The 11,744-nt window shown below is 43.4% G+C and overlaps 1 long non-coding RNA gene across 1 annotated transcript; it reads right to left on the bottom strand.

Annotated features, from left to right (window-relative positions):
* Nucleotides 1-218: 218 nt before the first annotated feature.
* On the bottom strand, nt 219-5,269 carry LOC147366341 (uncharacterized). Its single transcript, XR_015133322.1, has 3 exons — nt 4,431-5,269; nt 3,146-3,340; nt 219-755 (listed from the first exon to the last, which is right to left on the bottom strand). It is a non-coding gene; the product is annotated as an uncharacterized LOC147366341 (long non-coding RNA).
* Between the last annotated feature and the right edge of the window lie 6,475 nt (nt 5,270-11,744).

Below are 11,744 nucleotides of genomic sequence, written 5' to 3'. Positions count from 1 at the left end.
AAGATTCCCTGGAGGAGGGCATGGCAACCTACTCCAGGATTCTTGCCTGGAGAATCCCATGGACAGAGGCGCCTGGCAGGCTGCAGTCCGTAGGGTCACACAAAGTTGGACATGACTGAAGTGACTTAGCACATACATGCTGAAGTGCATTCTAATGGAGACAGAGTAGAAATAAAATTGAGAAAGAAAGATGATTTTGAGTACCTTCGATTTTTTTCTTTTCCTTTAAAAAGTTACTGTATTTTACCATTTTGGAAGATGAAAGCCAGAACTACACATATAGAAGTCATCTTCCCAGTACCAACCCTTATTCTTGGGAAGTGTATCTTCCATCACATCAAACCTGTGATGTTTGTGGGAGCAGCCATGCTCTTAAGGAACCTGGCCCCCTGCCTGTAGTTTATTGAATGAAAGGTAACACCAACGATTCCCTTCCCTGGGATATTTGAAACTAATTCCAGGGTTGATCGTCAGTGTCCAAAACCAGGGCATGCTGGCTGAACGACAGCCCTGTTTGAGACTAGGGAAGATGGGGAGTCCCTCTTTGGAGGCAGAAGTTGTTAAGTGTTACTTGGGGAGCCATGTTTTTTGCGTGTAGACACAGCTAATTGTGGGGAATAGGAATGAGGCCAACAGAGGACCTAGGGATTGAAAGAGAGTCCTGAAGATGTTGAAACTTTTGGTCCCAGTTGTTCCAAGGGGCCAGCTGGATTCTTGTTCTTCTACAGCTCCATTGCTCAATCTTTCCTTGGGATCTGGGAGCAAATAAATTTCAGTTGTGGCCTAAGTTAGCTCAAGTTCAGTTTTTTCCCCCTTGTAAAAAAGCGTCCTAACTGATTTAACATTAAAAATTACATTCTTACTTACACATTGCCTCTCAACCTTGTCAACAAGTATGCATAATTTTTATACAGTTGTAACTAGTGGAGCTTTATATAATTTTTATCTTGCTTTCTCTTACTTAGGGGTTCCCTGATATTAGCTCATTTGGTAAAGAATCTGCCTGCAATGCAGGAGACCCTAGTTCGATTCCTAGGTGGGAAAGATCCGCTGGAGAAGGGATAGGCTACCCACTTCAGTGTTCTTGGGCTTTCCTTATGGCTCACCTGGTAAAGAATACAGCTGCAATGTGGGAGACCTGAGTTTGACCCCTGGGTTGGGAAGACCCCATGGAGAAGGGAAAGGCTACTCCCTCCAGTATGTAATAGTTATGAATTTTTGATATGTTTAAAATTTAATATTATTATACTTGGTACAGTAAATATCTGAAATACATTAAATATCATTACATATTTAAATATCTTAAAATCATTAAATATCTTAATACATTTACAGTAACTAGTCAGTAAAAATATAAAGGTATCCTACTACACGGTATTCAGAGTAATCATTTTAGAAAAATTTTTTCTTGGGGTACAGTTGATTTACAATGCTGTGTTAGTTTCAGGAGTGCAACAAAGTGAATCAGTTATAAATATGCATATAGCCACTCTTTTTTATTAGTAGATTCTTTTTCCATGTAGGTCATTACAGAGTACTGAGTAGAGTGCACTCTGCTATATAGAAGGTCCTTATTAGTTATCTATTTTATACAGAGCGATCATTAAAAAATATATATATTTTTAAATTGGTAGTGCTGGGTCTTCATTTCGGCATATGGACTTTTTCTCTCTAGTTGCGGCATGTGGGCTTCTCTTATTGCAGAGTACCAGGTCTAGAGCACATAGGTTCAGTAGTCGTGGCTCACTGTCTTAGCTGCCCTGTGGCATGTGGGATCTCCATTCCCTGACCAGGGATGGAACCCCCATCCCCTGCATTGGAAGGCAGATTCTTAAGCACTGGACCACCAGGGTAGTCCCCAGAGTAATCATTTTCATACTTAAGAAATATTACATCTGTGACAATTAAAAGTTATCCTTTCTTGAGTGTTCCTTCTGTTTCAGGTACTATATATATATTACACATATTCCTCATAGCAACAAGGAGGAATTATTGTTTCTAGTGCAGTGATATGAGAAGCGGCTCAGAGAGGCAATGTTACATGCCCCAGATCACATAGAAAGTAGTAGACTAAGTCTTAGTCTGTCCCACTGCAAAGCCATTATTTCTTTCTATGCAACATGGCATTTTACTGCCATAGTGATTAGTCTGCTTAGGCTGACATAACAAAATACCATAGACTGTGTTGCTTAAACAACAGATACAGGTTGGATCCCTGGGTTGGGAAGAGCCCCTGGAGAAGGTAATGGCAACCCACTGCAGGATTCCTGCCTGGGAAATCCCATGGACAGAGAAGCCTGGCGGGCCACAGTCCATGGGGTCGCAATAGAGTCAGACATGACTCAGCAACTAAACAACAATTATTTTCTCATGGCTCTCAAGATCAAGGTGTCAGGAGATTGGATTCCTCTGAGACCTCTGGCTTGGATGTGGCCCCATTCTCACCGGTCCTCACATGGTCTTTGCTCTGTGGACACACACCCTTGGTGTCTCTGGGTGTCTGTGCTGTGTCACTCGGTCGTGTCCGGCTCTTTGCAACTATGTGGACTGTAACCCTCCAGGCCCCTCTGTCTTTGGGATTCTCCAGGTGAGAATACTGGAGTGGGTTGCTATTCTCTTCTCCAGAGGATCTTCCTGATCCAGGGATTGAACCCAGGTCTCCTGCATTGCAGGTGGATTCTTTACTGTCTGAGCCACCAGGAAAGCCCAAGAATACTGTAGTGGATAGCCTATCTCTTCTCCAGGGGATCTTCCCAACTCAGGAATCGAACTGGGTTCTCCTGCATTACAAGTGGATTCTTTACCAGCTGTGTGTTTAATCTCCTCTTACACTAGTACCACTCAGCACCTACCCTAACTGCCTCATTTTAACTCAGTGACCTCTTCAAAATCAATATTTCCAAATGCAGTCACTTTCCCAGGTACCCGGGGTTATGGCTTCTACACATGAATTTCGAAGAGACACAATTCAGCCCATAATGTGATTTACTACAGCAATTCCACCCTTGGCTGACATTTACCCTCCTGGATTTTGGATGCTTCGGATTGGGCTTGATATTTGGCTTTTAACACTTTGCTTCTGCTGACTTCAAAATCCCTGTTTTCGTCTGCAAATGCAAAGAGCATGTAAACTAAAGATACGCACGTTGTGTCGCACTGTTGGACTCCATTACATGTCGTTCTGTTGGGTCCAGTGAGCCTCCTTTTATTAACACACTAAAATACTTATTGAACAGTCTGTGTGTGTTAAACATGAACATCTAGTGTAAAAATGAAGAAACACGATATTCTTGGAAAGATCAAGGTGAATCGGCCATGGATCCTGTCTGACGCTTTTCATCTAGTGAAGAAAAGAAAAAAAAAAAAAAAAACCCAATAGTTATAATAAGAGGAATAAAAGTTAAAGCAAAGTGTACTTTAAGAGTTGTTGTTTAGTTGCTAAATTGCATCTGACTCTTGTGACCCCATGGACCGTAGTCTGCCAGTCTACTCTGTCCATGGGATTTCCCAGGCAAGAATACTGGAGTGGGTTGCCATTTCCTTCTCCAGGGGATCTTTCCAGACCAGAGATCGAACCCACGTTTCGTACATTGCAGATGGATTCTTCACCAACGAGCCACCTGGGACTATTTCTCTGTACTTTAAGAGATATACAGATAGGGCTTCCCTGGTGACTCAGTGGTAAAGAATCCGCCTGCCAATGCAGGAGACACAGGTTCAATCCCTGAACTGGGAAGATCCCCTATACGGTGGCACAACTAAGCTCAAGCCTCAATTATTGAGGTGAAAGTCACTCAGTCATGTCTGACTCTTTGCAACCCTATAGTCCATGGCATTCTCCAGGCTGGAATACTGGAGTAGGTAGACTTTCCCTTCTCCAGGGCATCTTCCTAATCCAGGTCTCCCACGACACAGGCAGATTCTTTACCAGCAGAGCCACAAGGGAAGCTCAAGAACACTGGAGTGGGTAGCCTATCCCCTCTTCAGCAGATCTTCCTGACCCAGGAATTGAACCGGGGTCTCCTGCATTGCAGGCAGATTCTTTACCAACTGAGCTATGGCTATTGAGCCTGTGCTCTACAGCCCGGGATCTGTAACTACTGAGCCTACATGACGCAACTACTGAAACCCATTCACCCTAGAATCTGTGCTCTACAAGAGAAGCCACTGCAATGAGAAGCCTGCTCACCCCAAGGAAGAGGGGCCCCTGCTCACCACAACTAGAGAAAAGCCCACACAGCAACGGAGACTCAGTGCAGCCAAAAATAAAAAATAAAATAAAATAAAAAATTTTTTTAAAAAGAGAGAGAGTTGATCAGATAAACATTGTAGAGATTCTGAGGAACAGAAGATAATTTGCAGCTGGGGAGACTGGGGAAGACTTTCAGGAGGGGATTAGCTGGGACCTGAGCCATGAGTAGTGTTTAAACCTGTGAAGAATAAGGTCATTTCAGGAGCGCAGATCAGCATCCATGCTGGGCGGGTCACACAGTCCTGGAAGGCCCAGCGTCCTCCGAAAGGAAGCACTAAATGAGGGCCCAGACGTCTCCAAACAGCAGGAGGGAAAAAGAGGTCAGCACCGTGATTTATCAACCTGAAACGTATTATTAAGCCAGAAGATGAAGTTTATTTTCCTTTCAGATAATATTACCCTGCTCACTTCCCATCCACTCCTCCATCCACTGCAATCGGACTTCTAAAGTCAACAAAACCTCCTACTTACCAAAGTCAGTGGTCCCTATTCAGTTTGCAACCCACTTACCTTTCTGAAGAATTATACTTTTCTCCTTCTTGAAACTTTCTCTGGCCCCTCATCTCCCTTCCTTCCCCGTCCACTCCCGAGTCTGCACTTCCTGGCTCTCTACCCACTACATGAGCTCTCCACCCACTACATGAGCTCTCTACCCACTGCATGAGCTCTCTACCCACTACATGAGCTCTCTACCCACTACTTTTCTGAGCGTTCACTTCCTTGTTTCCACTACCGCCTATTTGCTGATGTCTTCCAAATCTCTATTTTCAGGCAGATTGCTCTTCCAAGTATTTTAAGTCTCCACCTGGATGCGTCATGAGTTTCTCAAACTCAGGAACCAGATTCACTTTCCTTTTTTAACCTGCGCTCACTGCCTACATGATTTCTACAGTCTGTGGCTTTAAATTCTCTTCATAAGCCTAATGACTTCAAAGTGTGTATCTCTAGCCAGGCTGGCTGCCCTGGATTCCAGACTCCTGCTTGCCTTCTCGGTATCTGCATTCAACTCTTTAACAGTTGCCTCTGGGACTTCCCTGGCGTTCAGTGGTTAAGGCTACATGCTTTCACTATAGGGGTCATGAGTTCGATTCCTGGTTGGGAAACTAAGATCCCACATGCCACATAGTACAGTTTAAAAAAAAAGAGAGAGAGAAGGTGTTATATGGGGGAGAAGGGTGGTCCCTTAATCCAATATGACTGGTGTTCTTATGAGAAGAGAGACATGTGAAAACACAGAGACACAGGGAGATAGCCATGTGAAGATGGAGGCAGAGATTGTAGTGATGTATCTATAAGCCAAGTAATGCCAGGATTGCTGGGCACCACCAGAAGCAGGAAGAGGCAAAATAAAAAGATGTGTCCGTAGAGCCTTCGGAGAGAGACCACGGCTCTGAAAACATTCTGATTTTGGACTTCTAACCTCCAGAACTATCAGATGACAAATTACCCTGTTTGAAACTTCCTAGTCCATGGTACTGTTATAGCAGCCCTAGTAAACAAAAACCATTAAGAAAAAAATACATCCTTTGGGCTTCCCTGGTCACTCAGTGGTAAAGAATCTACCTGCCAATGTAGGAGACATGAGATAGATCCCTGGTCTGGGAGTATTCCATGTGCAACTAATCCCACGCACAACGATTGCTGAGCCTGTGCTCTAGAACCCGGGAGCTGCTATTACTGAGCCCTGAGTATTCTTCTCAGTAAAAAAATGTTAACATCCGCCATCGTCTCAAATCTATAGGTAACCATCAATACTTACTGATTTGTAGTAAATTACTGAAAAGTAAATTGTGATCGTGCAAAATGATGGGCATTTAGAGAGATTTATTGTAGCACTGTTACAATAGCAAAAGACTGGCAATAACCTATAGTCCATCAACAGGGGAATTAGTCCAATGACTGATCATTCTGTATCTGTGCTGCGCTTAGTTTCTCAGTCGTGTCCAACTCTGCGACCCCATGAACTATAACCTGCTAGGCTCCTCTATGCATGGAATTCTCCAGGAAAGCATACTGGAGCAGGTTGCCATTTCCTTCTCCAGGGAATCTTCCCAACCCAGAGATCAAACCCAGGTCTCCTGCATTGCAGGAGGATTCTTTACTGTCTGAGCCACCAGGGAAGTCCAAATATCTACTCAGCTATTAAAAATTATAACTTTGGTCCATGTTTGAGAAAAGCAAGGACTCATGCATATCGTTTGCTGTCATTCATGAAAAAAAAGAAAAAATTTACACATACACATGAACTCACACACACACGATGTGATAAAAAGTTTCTGAAAGGACATAGAAGAAAATGACAATATTTGCTTCTAGGGAGAAGAAACTGATGATCTTCAATTAAATAATGAACAAATAACTAATAAATAAATGAAATTTCAGAGTGTGTGAAGGTGTGTATGTTTAAATTCATCCAAGTATGCCATGAGGGTTAGTGGCATTTCACTGGATTTTTCTACTCTCATGGACTAAGGAAAGTATTCTGTGATGAAAAATCAGAGGGAAGCCAAAATTTAAATGAGAGAAAAAAGATAACCATTACAAAGTGGTCTTCGGCGTAAACTTTGTAAACATTTACTGATCCAAACAGACCACTTCTTACTATGTGAACTTTTTAACTGAAGTACAAAATGCATAAAGAAAAAGTCACTCATCATCTAAGTAAACACACCCTGTAAACAGCACCTCGATCAAGACATGGAATGTTCCAGCACTCCCCAAAGCCCCTGTGCCTTATCTCAGTCCTTTCCCCCTCCGCAAAGACAACCAGTCTTCTGACCTCTGTAAGGGGAATGCAGTTGTCCCCGGTTGTGAACTTGCCATCCATGGCACCACGCAGCCTGTCTCCACCCACACTCGACACCCCTCATGCTGTGAGACCATCACCATCTTATCTCCACCGCTCCCCACGCCCACCGTACGCCCAGGCCAATTTATTCATCTATCCTGCTAAAGGCCACATCGTCTACGTCCACGCCGGGGCTCTTACAAATGATCTCGATGTGAACATCATTGTACACATTTACTGCTGCACAGACAGACACATTTCCATTGGGTATTGAATTCGTTTTTTATCGCTGCTGGAGCAAATTACCACAAAGTGCTCAGCGTTGAGCAACACACATTTATTATCATTCAGCTCTGGAGGTCACAAGTCTGGCGTGGACCTCACCAGGCTGAAACCAAGATGTCAGCAGGACTTCCTCTTTTATGGAGGTGGGGATCCATTATCCTGCTCATTCGGGCTGTCGGCCGAGCTTAGTTTCTTGCTGCTGGAGGATTGAGGTCCCCATTTTCTTGCTGGCTTTCAGCTGAGTCATTCCCAGCATCTAGACGCCTCTGCCTTCCTTGCCTCATGACTCTCCATCTTCAAAAACCACAGCGGTGCCTTCTGACCCTTCTCCTGTTCTGTGTCTCTGTCAGGCAGCTCTCTCCGACCACAATGGGAAAGGTTTCTGAGTTTTAAGGACTGACATCATTAGATTGGTTCCACCCATTTAATATAGGTTAATCTTCCCATTGGCTTCCCTGGTGGCTCAGATGGTAAAGAATCCGCCTGCAATGCAGGAGACCTGGGTTCAATCCCTGGGTTGGGAAGATCCCTTAGAGAAGGGAATGGCTACCCACTCCAGTATTCCTACCTGGAGAATTCCATAGATGGAGGAGCCTGGTGGGCTACAGTCAACGGGGTCCCAAAGAGTTGGACACAACGGAGGGATTAACGCTTTCATGTTTTTTTTTCAGTCTTCCCATCTCAAGGTCTGTAACCTTAATCATATCTGCAATTTACCTTTTACTGTATAAGGTAACATTGTCTTGGGTTCCCAAGATTAGGAGACATCACTGGGGGAAGAGAATGGTGTGTATATATATATATATATATTTTGCCTACGTTCCCTGTGCTGTACAATACTACATTATACATAGTAGTTTGTATTTTTTTTCTTTTTTCTTTATAAACTGAGGCTAGAGGTCAAATGATATATCCTGAGGCTTGTTGGTTTGTCTAGTTTTAAATACTTATGTATTTATCAGCTTGTACCCAAGCTTAGTTGCAGCACGTGGGAGCCTCTAGCTGGGCATGCTCACACTTAGTTGTGGCATGTGGGATCCAGTTTCCTGACCAAGGATTGAACCTGTGCCCCCTGAATTGGAAGCATAGAGTCTTAGCCACTGGACCACCAGGGAAATCCCTGCTTGACTTCTTTTGTGAAATGCCTGTTCAAGTCTTTTGCCCATTTAAAGAACTGGATTGCAAGCAGATCCCTTTTTGAACTGTGAAAACATTCATTAAGGAGGGATTTTCCATCTGAACAGTGTTAAAATGCTCAGAAAGTAAAATAGATCATTTGAATGCATTTAGAATTTCATGCAGTAAAAGTACCTTATGCCGTTCAAAAGAACATTTTGCTTTTTTCCCGTAAGTAAAGTTTAATCTATTAGTATAATGAAATCAGCAACAGAAACTCACATCTGCATGTGCATTAGGACTCACAAAGTGGTTTTGGATGCATTCCCTCATTCTGCTTCATAAGAAGGAACAAATGAAATGTTGCTTGCTAGTCTTGTTTTCATACCATATATTACTTCCCCCAAATGCAAAAATCAAGGCAAAATGCATGTATTAAAAATAATTGTTGTTGGGGTAATCAGTTGCATAATTTGTGAATTTAAGAATTTTTCTTCTTTGCTCACAATTATCTCTAATTTGGTGATACATCAGATATATGCTTGCAGAATGTCTAACAAACCCTCCAGATCTCAATGCAGAAAGCCATTGCTTTCTGAGAGCTGCTGTTTAAGTCAGGAAGAGGGCATAAATCCACAGAAGCCTGGTGATTGGAAATGTGTCTGTTGCAGAGACTGGGAGCAAACCTCCATTGTTGCGAGCTGCTGAAAGACACAAATCAGGCAGACATTTTTTCAAGAAGCAGATCACAAATAACCTTTCTACATTACAGATGCCTTTTTTTTTTTCATTCCAGACTAGACACTAATTAAATTAGCTCTCTTAACCCTGATGCTCTTATAAAGAATTGTGCTTCTGTTTTGATGTCACATCTTTCTCAGACTGTGTGTGTCTGGGGGCAGGGCGTGCAGGGGCAGTCATATCCGTGCGCATGTGTAAAATGAGAGAAATTGTTGAAGAAAAGCACTGAGCGGGCATTAAAATTCTCAGGCTAAAAGGTACCCTGGCTTTTTTTTCCGCTTCTTGACATTTTAAATACCACTGTGCTATAAAATATATAATCTCTTTCCCCATCAAGTTTGCAGCCTACAAGATAAGACAGGCCAATGTAAGAATGAAATGAAACATAGACATTTAATGACTTTTTTCTTTATATGGCCATCTCATAAGAAGTGAAGTTCTCTCCTCGTCTCAGTAAAAGCCACCAAGGATAGAAGGTTTTTCTTGCAAACGTGTGACCTGCAGCAGCTGTGTTCAGTTGTATTCCCTCTTCTTACACCACCACTGACCCCCACACAGATTGTCACCTTGAGTCACTTCTTTATTCTTCATGTTTCTGTTGCTATCAGATTACTGCACCGGACATTGTGGAACCACTCGGCATTCACTCCCTGTTTCCTGTAACGACACTGCTCAGGGTCCGCCTCTCCCCATACAGTTCACGTGCTTCCTGGACCCTGAGCCCTCCTGAATCTAGGAGGAACAACAGGCTCAGGTCCAGACTCATCTATAGAATCTCATTCTCTGCCAGGGAGAGACACACGCCCCAGTTTTGCAAAGAGGTTTGCAGGGACTCTTGGGGATAAAGCTGCCCCATTCTCCTGAGAAAGATTCCAGGAGAAGAGACCTGGTCCCTTTCCCTCTACTTAAACTAGGAAGCCTGTGGGACTGAGTATAGATGGATGAACCTGATGCTGCAGAGCACAGGTGAGAGATTGGAAGACAGTGAGCCCTCAGACATCATCAGAGACTGAAATAAAACTAACACAGAGGCTGTCGGAGGCTGTTCTGAGTTTCCACTCACAGCCCATCTCCTTTAAGACTTAAGGCATAGTTTGAATTGGCTTTTCTGTTACTTACAGATGAAAGCATCTTTACTGAGATATTGTTTTAAATACAATATAGTCATAGAAAATCTGAGGGTTAGTAAGATTGGGAGATGAGGTGATGGCCATGAACATATAATTTGTTACTCACAATTTCCAAGAGAAAGGGGCATGCTGCCCCAGGAGGGTCCACATGGGGAAATACCAGGATTGGTCAGGATCAGAGAGGAAGGGGTGAGCTGTGGGCAGGGGCCTTTATCATGGTGTCTGTGGGAGGAACAGGTGAGGCATGGGCAGCACCTCAAACAGCACACAAGCTTACTTTGGTCAGTGTGGTTTGTGTGAATAGTTTCAGTGGGCCCTGGAGCACAGGAGCTGTCTGTAGGTGTTGGGTACTTGGACCTGAGGTCATCATGGCGGGAGATTGTGACCTGGAGTGTGAGGGCCTGATAAACGAGGTGTTGGGGTGTGAGTTCTGTATTGGTTGGTTTGCATTTAAAAAAGCACACTTACAAGTAAGCTGTTTACTGTCTCCAGGAACTGCTTCACCCTGAAGGGGCAGTCCCTCCAGGATCAGCAAGGCCCCAGATGTCAAAACATCAGAATATGGAAATTAAAACCATGGTTAGTATATAATATACACTAAAAACTTAATAAAGTCACTTAAGAGATTATGCTTTTACTGTTGCTTTTGCAAAAGAACAGAGAAACAAAATAAAAAAATTTTTTTCTTTTCAAAAGAAAAAAATTGGGTCTTAGTTGTGGAACATAAGCGCTTTAGTTGCGGCATGCAAATTTGTGGGATCTAGTTCCTGACCAGGGATCAAACCCATGACCCCTGCATTGAGAGTACAAAGTCTTAACCACTGGACCACAAGGGAAGTCCCATGATTATGCATAATCTTTACGGAGTGAAGCATTCTGAATTGCCCAGCTTCTATGAAGTTACTACCTTGGGTGTAGTCACTCTGAGAGTCCCTTGGACTGCAAGGAGATCCAACCAGTCCATCCTAAAGGAGATCAGTCCTGGGTGTTCGTTGGAAGGACTGATGTTGAAGCTGAAACTCCAATACTTTGGCCACCGGATGCAAAGAGCTGACTCATTTGAAAAGACCCTGATGCTGGGGAAAATTGAGGGAAGGAGGAGAAGGGGATGACAGAGGATGAGATGGTTGGGTGGCATCACCAAACTTGATGGACATGGGTTTGGGTGGACTCTGGGAGCTGGTGATAGACAGGGAGGCCTGGCATGCTGTGGTTCATGGGGTCACAAAAAGTCAGACATGACTGAGCGACTGAACTGAAGTCACTTTTATTTTTAAATCTCTGATATCTTTATTTTATTAAAACCCCTCAGATCCTTTCCTCTTTCTCCTTTATTCATTCAACAATGTTTTTTTGAACACCTAGTATGTGCTAGGTACTTTCTTGGGTACTGAAGACACAGCAAGGACCACAAAAAGCTCCTTCTGTTTTA

Source organism: Bos grunniens, chromosome 9 (genome assembly GCF_055505025.1).
Source record: "Bos grunniens cultivar Pamir isolate PY7600 chromosome 9, Bosgru_T2T1.0, whole genome shotgun sequence".
Classification (NCBI taxonomy): Eukaryota; Metazoa; Chordata; class Mammalia; order Artiodactyla; family Bovidae; genus Bos; species Bos grunniens.
The sequence above is the reverse complement of the archived record's forward strand: the minus strand, read 5'-3'. Positions and strand labels throughout refer to the sequence as shown.